The sequence below is a fragment of the Vigna unguiculata genome, chromosome 4 (genome assembly GCF_037176805.1).
Source record: "Vigna unguiculata cultivar grain cowpea cultivar isolate G323 ecotype 2 chromosome 4, ASM3717680v1, whole genome shotgun sequence".
Taxonomy (NCBI): Eukaryota; Viridiplantae; Streptophyta; class Magnoliopsida; order Fabales; family Fabaceae; genus Vigna; species Vigna unguiculata.
Window position 1 is genome coordinate 37,296,783 of NC_140795.1, and position 20,811 is coordinate 37,317,593.

Consider the following 20,811-nt stretch of genomic DNA (forward strand, 5'->3'; position numbering starts at 1 on the left):
TTTATGCTTCTTGTTGGATTAACTGATCACTCATGTTATTTCACCAGCTTGTGATTGATTAGGAACTGGTTTCAAGTTGTGGATCAACTAATTCTCCTTCTGCTTTTAGATGTTAGGATTATATATAAAGCTCTACTAGCTAGTTATAAAGTCACACACTTAAAGCAAGTTATTTATTTAAACAATCATTGAGGAATCATACTGGAGTTTAATGATCTTAGGCTTTAGATGTCAGAAATAGATATAGAGTTACATTTAAAAGCACTTCTAGAACATAAATAATTGTATCTAAATAAGTAAAAGTTGAATGAGTACCAGAAAGGGTTAAGTGATGAAATATGATCACAACATGTCTTTATCATGTTGAAATTAACTCTTTTATTTGAAATTTGTTTTACTTCATTTTTCAAAAACCAAAAATAGTTTATTCAAATTAAACAAGTTCTAAACATCATGTATTCTTCCAAATCCATGTGGATATGACACTTGTTATACTACAACTACTAAGTATACTTACTGGAAAATTGATTGCATTAGAGCATCAACAAGCTTTTTGGCATCGTTGCATGGTATTTATGTTAAGAAAACTAATATTTATAAGCAATTGACTACTGTATAAATTGTACAAAGTTACTGATATTTCATATTAATACTTAATGCTTCTTGCATGTTCTTTTTGTTCACATCTGCTTGAAGCTATTGTGTATGCAAAGAAGAAAACAAAAATAGGTCATGTTCCTGAAATAGAAAGGACCACAAGGAGAAATAACAACAAAAATAGGAAGCACAAAAAAAACGTGAAACTACATCAAAAACAATAAGGAGAAGTAGCTGACTCAAATTTTCTTTTGCATTGTCACACACCAGACCAAACAGGCTTTAATTAGGTTTATAAGCCTAATTACAAAAAGTTTAAGCTAAAATCATGTAAAGTCTAACCCACATGGGATACTTTACAAAATTTAACCTAGTTTTAAACAAATAATGTATGAAGTAGTTAATGACTCTAAATCCAACAAACCATATGTTCATTTTTAATTCTTGAAAAAAGAAAAGTTCAATGCAAGTAGAATTAGCCAAAAATAATATCTAAAAAAAGTTATGACTATAACAATGAATAAAGATTAATGAGTTAAAAATATAAAATTAAATCCAATATATAAAATAAACCCAATTTATTGTTATAGAAAGGAAATGATGTAAAATTGAAAAATTAACCATATGAAAAATGAAATCACAAAAAAATAAAACACTAAATGTGTTTACATAATATTTGCAATCAACCTTGGAGGCAAATTTAGCACTTGGAATCTTGGTGTTAAGATATAACAAGAACAACCAAAAGCATACAAATAACTTATGGAGAGTTTTTGGTTTCTCCACAATTCAATCAGAGTTTTTTCCAATATAGATTACCCATTTAATTTAAAATAAAAATATTCAAATCAATCTAAAAACACCTCAATTTTAATTGGTTATAAATTTTTAGATTAGTTTTTATTTTTTTATTGGACTGGTTTGATGAATACACTATATAATAATAATAATGATGATAATAATATAAGAAGAAGAAACCTAATATATGAATTTGTTGGTAAAAAAATATGTAAGCCTTTCTTTTTACTCAATCTTATACCATAATTGTAAAACATAATAGATCTTACATGTTTTGTTTCATCCATTCTCGATTTACTCCTTCTTTCATTTTCTAAATTTTCTCTTTAATATGTATTTATTCAGTCTTTAATTCCTATGACTGTTGCAATATAAAGACGTTCAATTGATATAATCTTAAAGATAATCCTCAACTTTTCTTCTTTTCTTGGAGTTGTCATTATTTCTCAAATTTTGAACTTTTGATAATGATTCTCATTTATTTGTCATCAGAAACTTTTAATTAGTTACAAAATTTCTACATCATTTTTTACAACAACAATTTCTCAGTTGTCATTTATGATTGTTGTGAAAGTGGATTTTTGCATTAGTGAATTGATTTTTGTCCTAGAGTTTAAAGAACATTTAGACTATGTACAAAGTCTGAAACATGAGCTTTAATTAGGTTCATAAGCCCAATTACAAAAATTTTAAGCTAAAATCATGGAAAGTCTAACCCGCATGGGATCCTTTACAAAATTTCAACAAATTTGCCCCAGTTTCAAAAAAATAATGTAAGAAATAGTTAATGACTCTAAATCAAACAAACCATAAGTTCAATTTTAAGTCTTGAAATAAAGAAAAAACCAATGCAAGTAGAATTAGCCAAAAATAACATCTAAAAAAAGTTATGACTATAACAATGAACAAAGATAAATGAGTTAAAATTATAAAATTAAATCAAATATATACAATAAATCCAATTTATTGTTATAGAAAGGAAATGATGTAAAAATGGAAAATGAACCATATGAAAAATGAAATCACAAAACGATAAACACTAAATGTGTTTACATAATATTTGCAATCAACCTTGGAGTCAAATTTACTAATTTGATTCTTGGCATTAAGATATAACAAGAACACCCAAAAGCATACAAATAACTTATGTTGAGCTTTTGGTTTCTCCCACCGTAAGAAATATAGTTATTACCTACAAAAAGTTATCTACAAATTTTTTTTCGTAGATAATTTCATTTTATCTATGAAATATTTTTCGTAGATAACATTAAATTTCATGGGTAAACATGATAGACTTTAACAGAAAAATTTCATACGAAAAATTATCTACGAAAATTAACATAGAAAATAAATATTAAAAAAATAAAATAAATTTATTTTAAAATATTTTACATACGAAAAAAGTTCGTATGTAACAATTATATAATTTTTTAATAAAAAGTAATATCTTATCTATAATCAAATTCGAAGAGATCATGTTTTTTATTTTCTCCCAAATAATACTCTTCCCTCGTGCTGCAAAACCCTTCCTTTCCTAAGACCAAACACGAGAGCCTAACCAAGCACTAAGACACTTAATGCAAACATCATAAGGGTTTTTGGTAGAACGTAGTGGTGCCAGTCCTCATCAACAACATCGGTCACTACAAACATAGTGATGTCTCGATGTTGTCTTTGTCTTGTATTTATCTCGACGTTGATGCAAAAAGAGAACCTCCTAGCTTAGGTTGTAGTTGACTTGTTGGGATGCCTTGATACTCATTTCAATTAGTTGTGCATATGTGTATATTAGGAATTACTATGTTGAATGAGTTTTTATGTGAAAAATTGGAGAGCAAGGTCACGTCAAGCTGCACAATTTATTCTATAAATTCATGGGAGGATATCAAGGGTGAAAAATAAAATTCTTGAGCAAAAGTGATAGGAGTCTAGGAATTAGACTTAGTGGAATAAGTGAATACAAAGACAATTAGGTTATACTTGCATTTTGAGTTCTAAGGTGAATGTGTTAGGCCAGAGAATGTCTTACACTTTTAATATAGCCAACCTACATTCCTATTATTTGAGTTGTTTCACCCTTCCTTTAGTACCTTTTACCCTATGATTCAGCCCTAGACCAGAAAAAACAAAAAAATTTCCCTATTAAGGAGCTTGAAACACTAAAACAGGTTAAGTGTGTGTAACTGTTAAGTCCCGATTTTTGCATGGTTTACTTTGATAATTGTGTTCTTAAGAAGCTTTTATAGTTTAGTCTTTTAATTGTGAATTGTTAGTAACATTGTTAGATTTTTCGACCTTAGTTTTATGTGCAGTATTGATTTTTCTTATTTTTGATTGATATTTCAGCTTAAATTTGATTTTGTGATTTAATTATGAGTAGTGGTGGGGTTAATTTGAGATAATTTGGTGCAGATTAAAGTTAAAGAGCTTGGTTGAGTCACTCATTATTGAAGAGCTGAAATTACCAATTGAAAGGAGTTGCACTTGGAACGTGTACCTGTTATACCACTGAAGACTACTTCTTACTGCTAGTTGAAGTTGAAGATGATACTTGTTGATTAATGAATTTACCTTGGAAGATGGTGAAACATTAAATGAATAATGTGTTATTATTGTTTGTTGTCTACCCATAGATTATACTTGTTGATGATATTTAATGGAGTGTAAGGTGATGTCATGGATACCACATGTTGTTTATATTAGTTGAGAGAATTAACTCTTAGTTGTTTTTAGTTGTTTTTTTTTTCATATTGTGAATATATAATTGTGAATGTATAATTATAGTGTTAATAAAAAAATGGCCTAATTGGGTTTGAATAGAACTGTCAAAACGGGTAACCCGGTCCGGTCCGGTTCGACCCACCACGGGTTGATCACTTAGTGAGCCAATCCAACCCAGCTTACTTATTAGCGAACCAAAAAAATTTGAACCCAACTCAGTCCAGCACGAGTTGGTGGGTTAAACGGGTTGGCTCATAGGCTCACTTAATTAAAAAAATATAATTTTTTTATTTTTTTTCAAACAAAACTAAATTATAGTTCTAATTAAAATCTAAATAAACTTTAATACAATCCAAAAATACAAATTATGTTAGTTTTGAAATGGTTGAAAAGCCAAGAAGGGGGGGTTGAATTGGCTAGTTAAAACTTTAGGCTATTTTTGCAAGCTAAAAACCTCCTTTAATTGAATCAAATAGATCACCAAGTTAGGATGCAAATAGTACTGAACTGTACACTTTCAATCGATCAAAAACAGAGTTAACAGATTGATTTTACTAAACAGATTATGTTCTGGTATAATCAATCGATTGAAACTGAAAAATAGTCGACTGAAATATTGGGAAAAATGCAGAAAAGTGAATTTGAATTTTAAACCAGAAACAATGCTCAAGAATGATCAAGATCAGTTCCAAATGATTATACAAACAAGCTCAATGCTTCAGATGCTATGAAAACATGCAAGAACATGAAAAAAATGATTAAAGCACAAGTTCTTGAAACTTTAAAATGAAAATGCAAGAGAGAAAGGTTAGAGAAGAGAGGACACCACGAATTTTTATACTAGTTCACTCAAACCAGAGCTACATCCAGTTTGTCAAGGCAACCTGAGCTTGACTTTGCACTATTTCAAAAGTTTTACAAAGAATCCACCCTTACACTTCCAAAATATGCAAAAACACCACAAAAGACTCTTGAATCACACAAGAATCACACCAGCACAACAAGAACCCTCTTGCAGACTTGGAAAACCACCAGGCACACACACAAAGCTTGAGAAAGATCAAACCTTAGTGGTAGCACAGCCTTGCCTACCACAAACCACTTTCTCCAAGCTTCAAACCAAGCCAAAAGGTTCAAGAATTGATCCAAGATCAATCTTCAACAACTGCAACACCTATGATCACGAAGGAGAGAGTTTCCACCAATTTCCAGAACCAATTCGTGCTCTAAAATGATCAATAGACCTCTCTTTCGAAAATCACAGCTTTTACAGTCAAACTGTTACGAAATTCAATAGGTTGATTTTCAAATCAATCGGTTGATTTCACTTGATTTAAGTGAAATCAATCGATTAAAAACTAAATCAACTGATTGAATTTGTTGCAGTTTAAGACTACTGCAGCCAACCTTTTAACCTGTTAAAAAGCCATTCAACATATTAAAAGAGACATTTTAACCTGTTGAAAAACCATTCAACAGATTAAAAACACACAAAAGACCAAACTACATCTAATTAATGCTTTAAGGTCTACAACATGAATTACAAACTACAAGCACACTTTCTTAATGATGTAAGTACATGGAGAGCACACATTCCAACCTTGACCACCATGGATATCATCAAATCTCCTTTCCTTCATCAATGTAGACTTCATTCCAATGTTTATGGCTTCAAGATAGTTCAAAAGAGCTTCATTCAATCTTCATCAAATCTTCAAGAAGTAAACCACCTTGGCTTCTCATGTCAACAAATTATTTATGTGTTAGCTAAGAAAAACCAAATGCAAAGCCCAATTTAACAAAAAACACTTGTGTGACTCTTTATTTGTGGGTTGGCTCACCGACCCGATTCACCACGAGTTCAACTCGGGTGAGTTAGGTTCTAGGTAGATCGGGCCGGGTTGGCTCACGAATTTCAACCCATTTTGACAACTCTAAGTTTGAACCAATGACATCTTAAAGTGTAGTCAAATGTTCTACCACTAAGCTATGGACCATTTGTTGTTAATTACTGAACTGGTTTTTATAAATGGTTATTAGGGATTCTATAATCTATTTTAATTATTTTATATTTAAGTTATCCAAGAAAAAAATTCATATGTAAGTTCCTATTAAAATTTCATAGGTAATTTATCTACGAAGATTTTTGTAGGTAACTTACCTACAAAAATTTTCGTAGGTAACTTGAGTATTGGGAAGTGTCTCTTTTCTACAAATATTTTTGTAGATAATTTTAATAAATAAAATTATCTACGAAAGTATATTTTTGTGGATAAAGTTACCTACAAGTTGTTTACATACAAAATAAGTTTTGTAAGTAATTCGTAGATAACATCAAGTTAACAACGAAAATTGTTCATTATCTACGAATTATTAATGTAGATAATTCACATATTTCTTAAAGTGTCCACAATTCAAACAAAGGTTTTTTTTTCAAATATGAATTACCCATTTAATTTTTTTAAAAAAGAAATATTCAAATTAATCTAAAAACTCCTCAAATTTTATTGGTTATAAATTTTTAGATTAGTTTTTAATTTTTTTATTGGAGTGGTTTGATGAATACATATTATAATAATATTGATGGTAACAGTAATAATATAAGAAGAAACTGATATATGAATTTGTCGGTAAAAAATATATAAGCTTTTCTTTTCACTCAATTGTATACTATAATTGTAAAACATAATTGCAAATTGTACATAGCATCAAGTAGAAAAAATACATTTGCATGATATCTAATCTATTAATAAAGTTCTTATTTTGATTAAAAAGAAAAGTAGACTAGTAGATTAAATACTCAAGATTTTTTCCTTTTCCTTTTAGGCAGGGAAACACCAAAAAGAAGTTCGAAATAAGATCAAATATAATCTATGAGTACAAACATCATCATTCAAGTTAGCTTTAAATGACTGAGTTAAACTTAAACCTTGTTTTTTTTTTTAAGAAGTTCATTTACATAATTAAAATTTGATATTTAAAACTTAATTTTCTTCTACTTCTTATATTAATGTATTGATGGAATCATAGTCTGATGACTAAGGTTCTTCTTACTCTTTTTTTTTTTCATCTGTGGAATTTTATACGTTAAAAATGAGCTAAGAAATCAATGGAATAGGTACTTGTCACTTTAAGCAGCCAACAAAATTTAAAAGTCTAGCAAAAATGATTTTAATTAAAAGCGATTGTGCATGCTAATTTCTAAAAGATATATTATTATATAAGCATTAGTAAAATATTCCTACAACCCCTTTAGTTATAAAGACCACTTACTATTTTATAATTGAAACATAAAGCAATCAAAGTAAACAAATATATATAATTAATTGTTTGCAAAATCATAGTCATAGAAGAACTTATTCTATTCTAAACTTGTAGCTATTGGAATATTTTCTGTGAAAAACATTGTCAAACATGAACAATCAATAGATATATCATATAGGGTTAGCATGGGGAGTCTTTAGGCATTTCATGCATATATGTCAAACAACCCTACATGCCAACACCGAATTTAACTTAACTGATTGACAAAGACCCTAATCTTGTAAAAGGTCTGTGTTTAAGAAATATGATTCCTCATAATCATTCTACTCTAACTTTGTTTTGAGAATCACTTATAAATATTTTGGTGTAGCGTTAATATATATATATATATATATATATATATATATATATATATATATATATATATATAACATTTTAAAGGGTTAACAAATTTTAAAAATTTCACTTTGATTAAAGATAAGATAAATTTAAATTATATAAATGGATATAAATTTCACTTTATAAGGGGTGAGTGTTGGTAAGTCGGTTTTGTGGGATTGAATTAAGTTTAAAGTATACTTCTTAATATGGTATCAGAGCCATAGTTTGAGTCTTTCCTAACAAAATTTGATGTTTGTTGGGTTTATTGTTCCATTTGCTATCAGACCATCCATTAATGTTAATCTCACACGCGAGATGTATATACCTCGGCATGAGGGAGGTAGGTTAGAAATTCTACATTGACTACAGATAAGGCCAATTTACAATACATAAGTGAGTGCAGATCTCACCTTAAAAGTTGGTTTTGTATGATTGAATTATACTTAAAATCTACTTTACAAGTCAATTTTGTAGGATTGAGTTAAAACTAAAGTCTAATTCTTAAAATTCAATTGAGAAATATTTGAAATATATATTTTTTTAAATTATTACAAAGAATTGAATGATTTAATTATACCTGGAAAATTATAAATGAATGATATAATATATATAAAACATCTACCTTATTAGTTCTCGTAAAATTTGTATTTTAACTTATAATGGTAAGAAACTACAGTTGAAAGACATTAAAAGAGGAAGAAAAACACTGTACTGAAAACAAAAAGTAAACGGAATTAGATTCGTTATTTACCACAGTTTAAGAATGATCTCGGGGATATATCTTTCATAGCAAAAGTTTAACTTTATTGATTACGGTAATCATCTTGATGTTCAAGATTTTCACCACAAGTTTTGCAAGACGAATATATCTTACACATAGGTGGAGAGTTTATTTTAATTTAGTGAATATTTTTATGCATGGAAAAAGATTTAAAGAATAAGATTATCAAATTATAGTTAAACTCCCCAATGATTAATTAATTGTTTTAATTATTTTAATTAAAGTGATACCTTGAAATAAATAAATAAAACCTCAACATAACACATACCATTAACATTTCTTTTATATTCACTTAAATTCCACCACCATTTTTTTCAATCCTTATATATTCTTCATATTCAAGGTGACAATCTTGCACGTCTTATATTTATTTGTATATATAATATAGTATTATAAGAATGAAATCGTGTTACGTCACATTTTTTTCATATAATGTGATTAAAATAGGAAGCTGGTGATATTCCCACTAAAATTTACCTGCATGTTCTTTAAAATGATGATAATAACTAATTTATTTTTTCTCTCTAAAGCATAACATGGTGAAGGATTCGAAAATAGTAGTAACCTAAGCATTCGATTCGCATAGTAATGAAATTTTAATATAATTTATGTGAGTGTTTAAGCATGTTAGGTAGAGAATGGAACATATGCTAAATAATTCCAAAAGAGTTATTGTATGATATTGCGAACAAAGTGGATTTCAAATTACGTGCCCCAAAAGAGGGAAAGGCATAAGCTTTATCCTCTTTGTCGAGATCATATAGATTATCATAATCCTAATAATATATTATACATCTCCACATGCATGTAAAAAGCAAACAAACATATATTGTTTCACCATAGAATAAGCAAATAAAATGCACATATACTATTAATTTAATTGACTCTACATAGTGAAAGGTCGACCATCATTATTCTTGTCTATTATATGTCGATTTAGATATAGAAATATGGATATTAATCATTCATAATGGATGAACAATATAAATCCAAAATGATATAATCATATATAATATATCATGTATCTTTTTTTCTGTTTTAAAATATTAAGACTATAAATCAAACTAATAATCACATAACCATTGGTATAATCAAATAGATTGTAGGCTAATAGATTTTTTGTTTTTAATATTTGAGAAGTTTATTAATGTGATCTTTAAGTTTTTCTGTCCTTAATACAATCTTTATTTTATTTAGAAAGAGTCAATATAGTTCCTTCTGCGAATGTTACTATGTTTGAAAGATGATCATATGTGAGTGATTTTAGACTTATACAACCTTTCACCCTCTCCGTTTCTACTTACCACTCTTTTAAATCACTTTCTCGATTTCTACCCCTACATTTTTAAATAAAATAAGCACTATATTGTGGACAAAAAAAATTAAAATATCACATTAAATAAACTCTTCAAATGTTGAAACTAAAAGCATATTAAACCTAAATTGTATTTTTAGTTTTGATATATAACGCAACAATGTTTCAATTTGAATCACATATCTTATACTTTAAGATATTTCATTAACAACTTATCAATAAAGTATTTAATTTATAAAACAGTAATATTTTTATATTTTTATGTGATAATAATTTATAATATTTTATATTGATAACAATTAATATATATGATTCTATTTTTGATTGGCATAATAACATTTATATATTTATTATATCAATTTTTATAAATTTTTTTTTGGTTTACAAATATAATGTATTATATTATATTATTTTTAAAATAAATATATTGCCTTGTCGTATCCTATTCACGTGTATTCGTACATGGTATCTTTTGACTTTTCCGCTTAATACAATTTCTGTAGTGAAAGAATTCCATCACTATAAATAATAATATAATTTAATAAACCATTTATCAATGGAGACACGTACTAATGTCTTAGTTAATTTTCCACTAGTCATTGTTTAATCAATGCTAAAGTGATATTTCTAAAGTCTTGTTTTATCATCGTAAAGTAGCTTTGACAAAATAAGTTTAATTTTTCCTTGGTACAGGTTCCATAGGAATGCAATTCGATAATTTTATATTTAAATTAAATTTGAGTTCATCATTCCTTGTTATGTGGCTAAACCCTACATATGTTGAAGTTTATTGCATGGTACTATTTGGGATGAATCCAGTCACATCTCAATTTCCAGAAGGCCTAATACGAGTGCATTTCACTAAAAACATAATGGTTAATTTATAATTAGTTTTTATTATAATTACTAATAACGTCTATATCTATACTACTACTGAAGAATGTTTCACTTAATTTTCTTTCAATTTTAATTAATTTTAATTAATTTTGAATTTGAGAATAATCGAGAAAAAGAGTTATATGATAATTATTGATCAAAAACTTGTTTAGAGATGAAAAATGAAAAAGATAATATGAAAAGAGGTTGACTGTGTTAAAGATATATGTGTTAAAGATATATGAAAAGAGGTTGACTGTTGAGGTAAATTACCGACGGATACATATGTCGGTAACACCGTCAGTAAATCACACATAATATTATCGACGGATTACGTTGTCAGTAATGTTGTCGTTAAATCGATTTGTGTCTTTTGGTAAAAGTTTTTGTCAGTATACCATCGGTAAATGACACGTGTTATTACCGACGGATACATCCATCGGTAAGTGGCTAGTTAAAATTGATTAAAATCAGAAAGGGCTTCGAAAACCAGTTTCACAATTTCCCCCGCTCCTGACCTGCCTGTCTGCCTCCCATCCATCTTTGCACTGTTGCCTATAGCTCAAATTGGTTCAGTAGCCTTCGTCGTCTGCGGTGTTGTCGACGCTTGAGATCGCTCTGTCGACGCTTGAGATCGCTCTGTCGCCAACCTGGTCAGCGCATCTCCATCGGAAGCCTTTGCTCACCTCCGCTAACCTACACACACCTCTTATCTCCATCGCGTTCATCTCTACAATTCTTGGTCCCCAAATATGTTAGTACGAAATGAATTTCTTCAATAGAGGTTAGGGATTGGTTTTTGAGACGTTAGTTGGTTGAATTTTGATTCAATGTATGTGTTTTGCTTAATTAAACATTTGCCTATGGTATTAGTTTTATTTCTACAACGAAATATTATTTTTTATTATAAATATATTATTTCATATAATATTATTTTGATAAAATTATTTATTATAATTTAAGATGTATAGTTAAAATTGAAATGCTGATAATGAAAACAAGTTTTTTATAATGTTAATTTAAACTAATTTAAATTTAAATTACTTTCCATAAAAAGATTATTGTGAAAAAATACTAATAATCAAGATTTAATTAGTAATTTGGTTCTTATATTTAGATTTTTAATTCATTTTAGATTTTATATTTTTCTTTTGTTATAAAATTGAGTTTCTATTTTTTTTAATCTCATTTTTTTTAGAAAAATATAATTTGGTCATTTCTATTAAATTGGTCTAAATGTCATTTAAAAGGTGTCATGTGTCAAAACCTGGATCATCTTCTACTTTGGCATCCTATAATTTGACACATGACAACTTCCAAATTTTGGCATGTGACACCTTTCAAACGTCGTTAACATCAATTTAATGGAAGGAACCAAATTGACTCTACTAAAAAATATTGGGATTCAATTGAGTAAAAGAAAAATATATAAACCAAAGTGAATTGTAGGCATAAATATAGAGTAAGTATAAATATAGAGACTAAATTACTAATTAAACCATAAATATGTGTGTGATAATATTCACTCAACAATATTAATAGACCTTATTTATTAATTTACATATATGGATTTAGTTATTGAATTGATTCAAATAATACTTTTCTTTATGGTTAATCTTATTTTATAATATCTATTGTTAATAGGAATAACAAATAAACTCATCCTTATTGATATTGTGCAAACTCATTCCCATTTTGAGAAAAATCTACAAATTGACTAGGTACTATATGAAGATGGGGATGAATATGTACATATTTTGTTAGGAATCCAAGTGTGAGTCTAAGTCCCACATTGACCAGAAATGAGAAAGTAGAGCACTATATAAGAATCAAGACCCATAAACTCATTGCCTTAAGGTTTTGGGTTGAGAGTGGTGTTAGTGTCTTATGTGGTTAGGCTCAGATCTCATTGGTGTTGTTCTCCCCACTGAAACCCCCTCTGTAAAACCTGACAAGTGGTATCAGAGCCGATGTTTAAAACCAAGTATGAGTCTAAAATTTTTAGGAATCCAAGTGTGAGTCTAAGTCCCACATTGACCAGAAATGAGAAAGTAGAGCACTATATAAGAATCAAGACCCATAAACCCATTGCCTTAAGGTTTTGGGTTGAGAGTGGTGTCAGTGTCTTATGTGGTTAGGCTCAGATCTCATTGGTGTTGTTCTCCCCACTAAAACCCCCTCTGTAAAACCTGACATATTTGTCTTGTCCTCGTACATGTCCTCCAAAAACTTGTGTTTATATATATATATATATATATATATATATATATATATATATATATATATATATATATATATATATATATATATATATATATAAACTAATTTTAAGTGTTTTTAATGTTCTGATAAATTAACAAATTAAAATCTTGTATAATCAAATAACTTTTTTTGAATAATAAATATAAAGTTGATTTAATCAATTAACACATTCTAGAGTTCCATAAATGATTAAAATAGAAAGTGTTGTAACAATTTTTCAAATTTCAATTAAAATAACATTATCACCATAGAATAGTCGATTGAATGCTTTAATTTTTCTTTAGCAAAAGGATTTTTGAATTCTATAAATAGAACCTTTGTCTCAAACATTTAGTAAATTTTATTCCTATTGTTTGTCTTGCTACTATGTTATAGTGTATATCCTTTTGGATGATCATGAGGTTATTTGTGTTGGTATCCTATTGTTACTCAAGAATTGATTAGAAGGATATTCTTTTAAGTATATTCAAGAGCTAATCAAATTTTTGCTTTCTATATTGAGTTTGTATGTGGCTTGTGATTAGATTTTATGGTTGAATACCTGAGACTAGATGTAGAATTATTAGATATGAAGTAGTATAAATCTTTTGTAGCATTATTTCTATTGCTTTATCTTATTTCATTGTCTCTATCCAATCTTGTATCAATATTCACTCACAATTTTTTTTTATTTTGCTTTTCAAATTGAAAGTGTTTTAAAAAAGAACTTGAAGAAAGGGAAAATTGTGACGACCAATTTTTTTTTTACTATTATTTTCTATATCACACTTATAAAATTTTAATTCATAATTCTACAATAACAAATAACATACTTAAAATATTTGCATAGGTATATGTTACAGTACTGTAGGCATCTTATATTTACACAATTTGGTACATATTATATTTTTTATACTAGAAGAGGAAGGATTATTATTTATTTACAGTTCATCCCTCGTATACTAGCCTTCAAACATGTGGAGGAAAAAGGTTATGGATAGGATTCACTTAGACTATTTGGAATAGATAAAAAGTGACTCCAATCTATCCTTCAAGGATAACCAGCGCATTTGGAACATTTCGGAATGTAATGGTAGAATTTCCCATTCCTTGAAATGTTACCAAATTATTTACCGCATTTGTCTGTCATGCGTTTCCCAGAAAGACTGCTACAATATCGGTAAAGAATGGGTCGAGCATGTTAAGGGCAGCCATCTACGATGAGATTATAATATTTTTTTATACACAATCATAAAATAGGGAAGTGAGACAAATATCATATAAAAATATAGCATATCTCAATAAAATAAAATAAAATAAAAAGTCTTTCAAATTCATGAAACTAGATTTTTATCATATTTTATAAAGATTTTGATTAATTTTGTAGTGACTAGTCACGATAAATAAGCATCATCAAGGCCAACAAAGTAACCCAAGAACATTTCATCTTGAGTAATATTCACTCATTTAAATCCCTAAGGTCATACTTCCAATTACAATAATCAAATCTTTATTTATCATAATTTTTATTTTGATATTAAACCATATAATTGTATAAATAAATAAATAGGATTTGTGCATAACTAAAAATAAATATAATAAATAAAGAAGACCAGTACGTGACTATAGATAAATATAAATAAATAAAAATAAATAAATGAGAGTAAATATAAATTAAATAAATAGGATCAGTGCTTAACTGAAGATGAATATAAATAAATAATTAACAATGGGAACTAAAATATAAATTAAAATGAAATTAAGGACACTTCACTTAAGGTGAATATAGAAATAAAAATAATTATGAGTAGATGAAAAGATAATAAAAGTAAGAGAATAAGGTGATAAATGTCTCCTCCCCTTACCTTAGTTATTCTGGAAGATATATCCCAAAAATTTGTAGCTACTATGTGAATAACTTTGTGAATGTTTTTTCCTTCTTTTTTTTCTTTACTGTCAATCTCCTCTTTCCTTTCCCCTTCATTATATCTCTATTTATAAGTCTTCTTGCAATCATTACTTGTGATTCAATTTGAACCTAAATTCCTTTAGAGTTTGGCATTCTGATTTGATTGAAATTTCTTGTTAGAAGATTTTTTATTTTTATTCAACCTAAACTCATTCTTATCCATTTGTTTCATAAATTTATTTATATAACAAAAATTTGTCTAATCATGTTAGATAGTTTACCGTTCTTCTTCTCTTTATTATTCATACATTTATATATATATATATATATATATATATATATATATATATATATTATTAGAAATAATAATATATGTAACATCCACTGGCCCACCCCAGTGCCATGTCAGGTCTGCAGCCCAATACACCCCAACCCCTCGCCCCAAGTGTCCCCCCACTTCGCAAGGCAGGTTGTTGCCAGTGGGTATCGAACTCCCAACCTGACCTTTAACACCCTGGTCATCTTCTGGTTCACTAGGGTGTTAAAGGTCAGGTTGGGAGTTCGATACTGATAAGTGCCAAAAATGAGTAATTTTCATATGAAATGAGGGCACTTATGTTCTCAATTTGTATTTATATCATGATTAATTCTCCTTAAACCTAGAATAGAATGAGCTTCCAAGTTCTTTTTGTTGAAAAGAAGTCACTTGATCCCAGTTTTGGTAAATTTCAGGTACAATAGAGTAGAGAGAGGAAAGAACTTAGGAGGAGCAAAGGAGAAAGTAAGAAAGGAAGAAAATAGAAAAAAAATGCTGTCAAGGTCGGTCAAATTTAAGCATGCTCGCTTAAGCTAAACACATTGCCGCCATTCTCGCTCAAGCGACGCAGGAGCTCGCTTAAGCGAGCGCTCGTGCAGTGGAGACCTTCCTTTGCCGCCATTCTCGCCCAAGCGAGTTCAGATGCTGCCAATCTCGCCTAAGCGAGATCCTTTCTTCAGCTTGAAGTACTCTTGCTCGCCTAAGCGAGATGTTGGCTTCAGCACATCTCGCCCAAGCGAGAGGCTTTCTTTGGGATGAAGAATGCTGTCTCGCTCAAGCGAGACTTAGGTAGCTTGAGCGAGACTTCGTGGGTATATATTCTTCATGCATCAGAAAGTGATTTTTCAGCTTGGAATGGTGGGGAGAAAAACTGCAGAATTGCTGGAGCTGTGACCACGAGCTACAGAGTTCACATTTTTTTCTTCTTCTTCTTCTTAGCTCATAGGATTTTGTTGGCTACCATGAGTGGCTAATCTTCTCCTTTGGGATTGAATGTAATCTACTCGAACTTGGATGTAATCTGGTGATATTTATATATAGCATTTCTGTTTTACTCAGTATTGGTATTATTGTTCTACTCTTAATGCTTACTTCTATCTGATCAATAGATGTTTTGATTTTGATTTTTAGATCTGACTGGAAAGTATTTCTGAAAATCTGATTTGAACAATGATACTTGATATACTGTGATGCTAAGAATAGATCTCAATATATCAATTGCTTTTAACACTCGACCGTAATGCTGGATAGTTTGTTGAATATGTGAGGAATCAATATTCAGGAAACTAATCTTATGAATTTTATACGCGAGGGATCGGTATAAATGATTTTTGAGTGTGCATCAATATTGGTATTTTCAGATGTTATATATTATATTCATCCAGATTACAAACAAGGGAGATAGATGAAATTCAATCCCAGTTTCTTTTACTGTATTTTTCTAAACTTTTCTCCTTTTACTATATTAATTTCATGCAATAGTAATGTCAAATCAAATTAAAATCTTTGTATATATATATGCTGATCGAGATAATTAGTTATTTTAACTGAATCCGTTCCTCGTGGGTTCGACACTCCTACTTTAAATCATTATACTACAGTTGACTTTTGGTACGCTTGCCAAGAGGACAACAAGTATTTTTGGCGCCGTTGCCGGGGAACAGTGTTCTTTTGAAATTTCTAGTTATCTCATCCAGCTTTGTGTATATTTTTCTTTATTAAATAGCTTATTAAATTTTCCCTTTGTACTAATCCTTGCTTGAGCTGTTTGATTTATGCTCTTAAGAGGTTAGGTTCCTGAAGATCGATTAGCATTTGACCCGGAGATAGAAAAGACAGCTAGAAGGAACAGAGGCAAAAGCAAAAAGAAGCAAGGAAAGACAAGGGAAGAATCTTCCAGTACTTCCATCACACCTCAATCAGAAAACATGGAGAATCAGAGACCAGCTCCAGCCAGGAAGACACTTGGAGACTATGCTATGCAACAAGGGCCGAGATATTTTTCTAGCATAGCAATACCATCCACCACTAAAACTCTGGAGATGAAGCCAGCTTTCCTCAGCTTGATCAGTTCTCATCAATTCACTGGAATGGATAATGAAGATCCATACACTCACCTTTCTACATTCTATGAATTGATAGGAACCATGGGCTTTCAAGAAGGAGATCTTGAGCATGTATACATGCGGTTGTTTCCTTTTTCTTTGGCAGGTAAAGCAAAGGAATGGCTTAAGTCACATCCAAATCAGAGTTTGAACAGTTGGAAGGATGTTGAGGAGAAATTCTTGAACAGATTCTTTCCACCATCTCGCTACATCAAAGCCAAAGCTGATATTTCAACGTTTAGGCAAGGACCAGATGAACCATTCTGTGAAGCTTGGGAGCGGTTCAATTCCTTATTGAGGAAATGCCCAAATCACGGATTTGAGGATATTGCTCAGTTGAACATATTTTGTAATGGTCTGAGGCCTGACACCAAGATGATATTAGATGCAGCAGCAGGTGGAACAATGATGAGTGTAGATGCGGAGCAAGCAACTAGAATCATTGAGGCATTAGCATCCACAGATCATCAAGCTCAGCATAATAGGCAGACTGTTCAGAGGAAGGGAGTGCTTGATCTTAGTACTACAGATGCGATCTTAGCTCAGAATAAGATTCTGACTCAACAGATTGAAGCACTGACAAAGCAGATGTCTAAATTACCAGAGCAGTTGCAAGTTGTGCAATCTTTTCCTAGTCAACAACCCATGAGATGTGACTTCTGTGGAGGAGATCATCCAAATGGTCATTGTTCTTATCAGAGTAGCTCACAAGGAGAAGTTCAATATGTGAGCAACCAAGGAAGACCAGGTAATTTCTCCAGCAATAACAACTTTTCACAGGGGTGGAGAAACAATCCAAATCAGAATTTTGGATGGAAGCAAGATGCTGGTCCTTCAAACAGACAACCTCCTTATCAACAACAGCAACAACATTATCCTTCGGTGCATGACAGAACATCTAAACTGGAGGATACTTTGGAAAAGTTTATGCAAGCTTCTTTAACTAATCAGAAGAATACAGAAGCTTCAATCAGAAATCTTGAAACACAGGTTGGACAGTTGGCGAAACAATTATCAGATCAGCAGACAAGTCAATTTTCAGCCAACACACAGACTAATCCCAAGGAGCATTGTAAATCTATTACCACCTGAAGTGGTAAAGTTGTGGGAAGAGGGATTGGAGACAACCTGGGTGTAGAGGAGGAGGTGTTGGAGGAAAAAGAGAGAGAGAATGAAAAAAATGAGTGTGAGGAAGAGGAAGGACAAAATAAAAGAGAGTTTGTAAATAAGAGAGAAGAAAAGGAAGAAAAAAATAAAAGTGAGGAGAAAAAGAGGGAGAAGGGTGAGAAACAGGTGCCTCAGTTGAAGAGCCTACCATACCCTCAAAATCCCTCCAAAAAAGACAAGGAAAGGCAGTTTGCAAGATTCATGGACATTTTCAAGCGACTGCAGATTAACATCCCTTTTGTGGAAGCTATGGAGCAGATGCCGACATATGCAAAATTCATGAAAGAGCTCCTAACAAAAAAGAGAAGATTCTCTGAAGAGACAGTGGAGCTTGAAGCAGGGTGTAGTGCTATAATTCAGAAATCATTACCTCAGAAATCTAAAGACCCTGGGAGCTTCACTATTCCAGTTACAATCGGGACATTACCAGTGGGAAAGGCATTGCTTGATCTGGGTGCCAGTATAAATCTGATGCCTTTGTCTATGCTAAAGAGAATAGGAGATCTGGAAGTGAGGCCTACACGGATGACATTACAGCTAGCTGACAGATCCATGAAGTATCCCTATGGTGTGGCAGAGGATGTTTTGGTTAAGGTTGACAAATTCATGTTCCCAGTTGATTTTGTAGTAATGGATATTGAGGAAGACACTGAAGTTCCTCTAATACTGGGAAGACCTTTCATGAAGACGGCCAAGGTCATTATTGATGTTGATGATGGCAAATTAAAGGTCAGGGTGCAAGATGATGAAGTCAACTTTAATGTATTTGAAGCAATGCAGCACCCGAAGGACAAGCAACAATGCTTCAGGATGGATGTGATAGATGAACTTTTTCTAACATCCAGGAAGCAATTAGCAAAGGCAAGCCCATTGGAAAAAGCTTTGATTGGTGCTTGTGATGATCTGGAGGAAGATGAAGAAAAGGAAGTTGATGAATACATGACACATCTAAATTCAGCAAAAGAAATTGCATCAAATGATATACAACCTGAGAAATTGCAGCAAGAAAATAGAACTGAAAGTCAGAAGCTGGAGCTAAAGGTATTACCTCCTCATTTAAAATATGTTTTTCTTGCAGATGGAGGTAACAAACCAGTGGTGATCAGTAGTGCTTTAACGGCTTCTGAAGAACAAAAGTTGATTTCAGTTCTTAAAGCCAACGAGGGTGCAATAGGTTGGACTTTATCTGATCTTAAAGGAATTAGTCCATCCTACTGTATGCACAGAATTCATATGGAGCAAGACTACAAGCCTGTAGCACAGCCTCAGCGGCGATTGAATCCAACCATGAAAGAGGTGGTCAAGAAAGAAGTAATGAAGTTACTTGATGCAGGTATGATCTATCCAATCTCCGACAGTGCCTGGGTCAGCCCGGTCCAGGTAGTTCCAAAAAAGGGAGGTATGACTGTTATTTGTAATGATAAAAATGAATTAATTCCTACTAGAACAGTCACAGGTTGGAGAATGTGTATAGATTATAGAAAATTAAATCAGGCCACTAGGAAAGATCATTTTCCTTTACCTTTCATGGATCAAATGCTAGAAAGGTTAGCAGGGCAAGCTTTCTATTGTTTTCTGGATGGATATTCTGGTTATAATCAAATTGCAGTGGATCCAGAAGACCAAGAAAAAACTGCTTTTACTTGTCCTTTTGGTGTGTTTGCTTACAGGAAAATGCCGTTTGGATTGTGTAACGCACCAGCAACCTTTCAACGATGCATGCTTGCAATTTTCTCGGACTTGGTGGAAAAATGCATAGAAGTCTTTATGGACGACTTCTCTGTATTTGGGGCTTCATTTGATCAATGCCTGAAAAACTTAAACACCGTACTGAAGCGGTGTGTTGATACTAATCTAGTTTTGAATTGGGAAAAGTGCCATTTTATGGTAACTGAAGGTGTGGTGCTGGGCCACAAAATCTCTGCTAAAGGTATTGAAGTTGATAAAGCTAAAGTGAAGATCATTGAAAAGCTACCACCACCCAAAAATGTAAAGGGTATCAGGAGTTTTTTAGGCCATGCTGGGTTCTACAGACGATTCATCAAAGATTTCTCCAGAATTGCCAAACCACTCAGCAATCTGCTCAACAAGGATACACCTTTTAATTTTGATGTTGAATGTTTGCATGCATTTGAATTGTTAAAACAGAAATTGGTTTCAGCTCCTGTGATAATTGCTCCTGATTGGAATTTAGACTTTGAGTTAATGTGTGATGCAAGTGACTATGCCATAGGAGCAGTTTTAGGACAGAGGAAATCCAAAGTTTTTCATGCTATACACTATGCTAGCAAAGTCCTTAATGAAGCTCAAATTAATTATGCAACAACTGAAAAGGAATTG

General features: G+C 31.0%; 1 non-coding gene across 1 annotated transcript; it reads right to left on the reverse strand.

Moving 5' to 3' along the window:
• Positions 1 to 17,517: 17,517 nt before the first annotated feature.
• On the reverse strand, positions 17,518 to 17,624 carry LOC114182830 (small nucleolar RNA R71). Its single transcript, XR_003604265.1, has one exon. It is a non-coding gene; the product is annotated as a small nucleolar RNA R71 (small nucleolar RNA).
• Between the last annotated feature and the right edge of the window lie 3,187 nt (positions 17,625 to 20,811).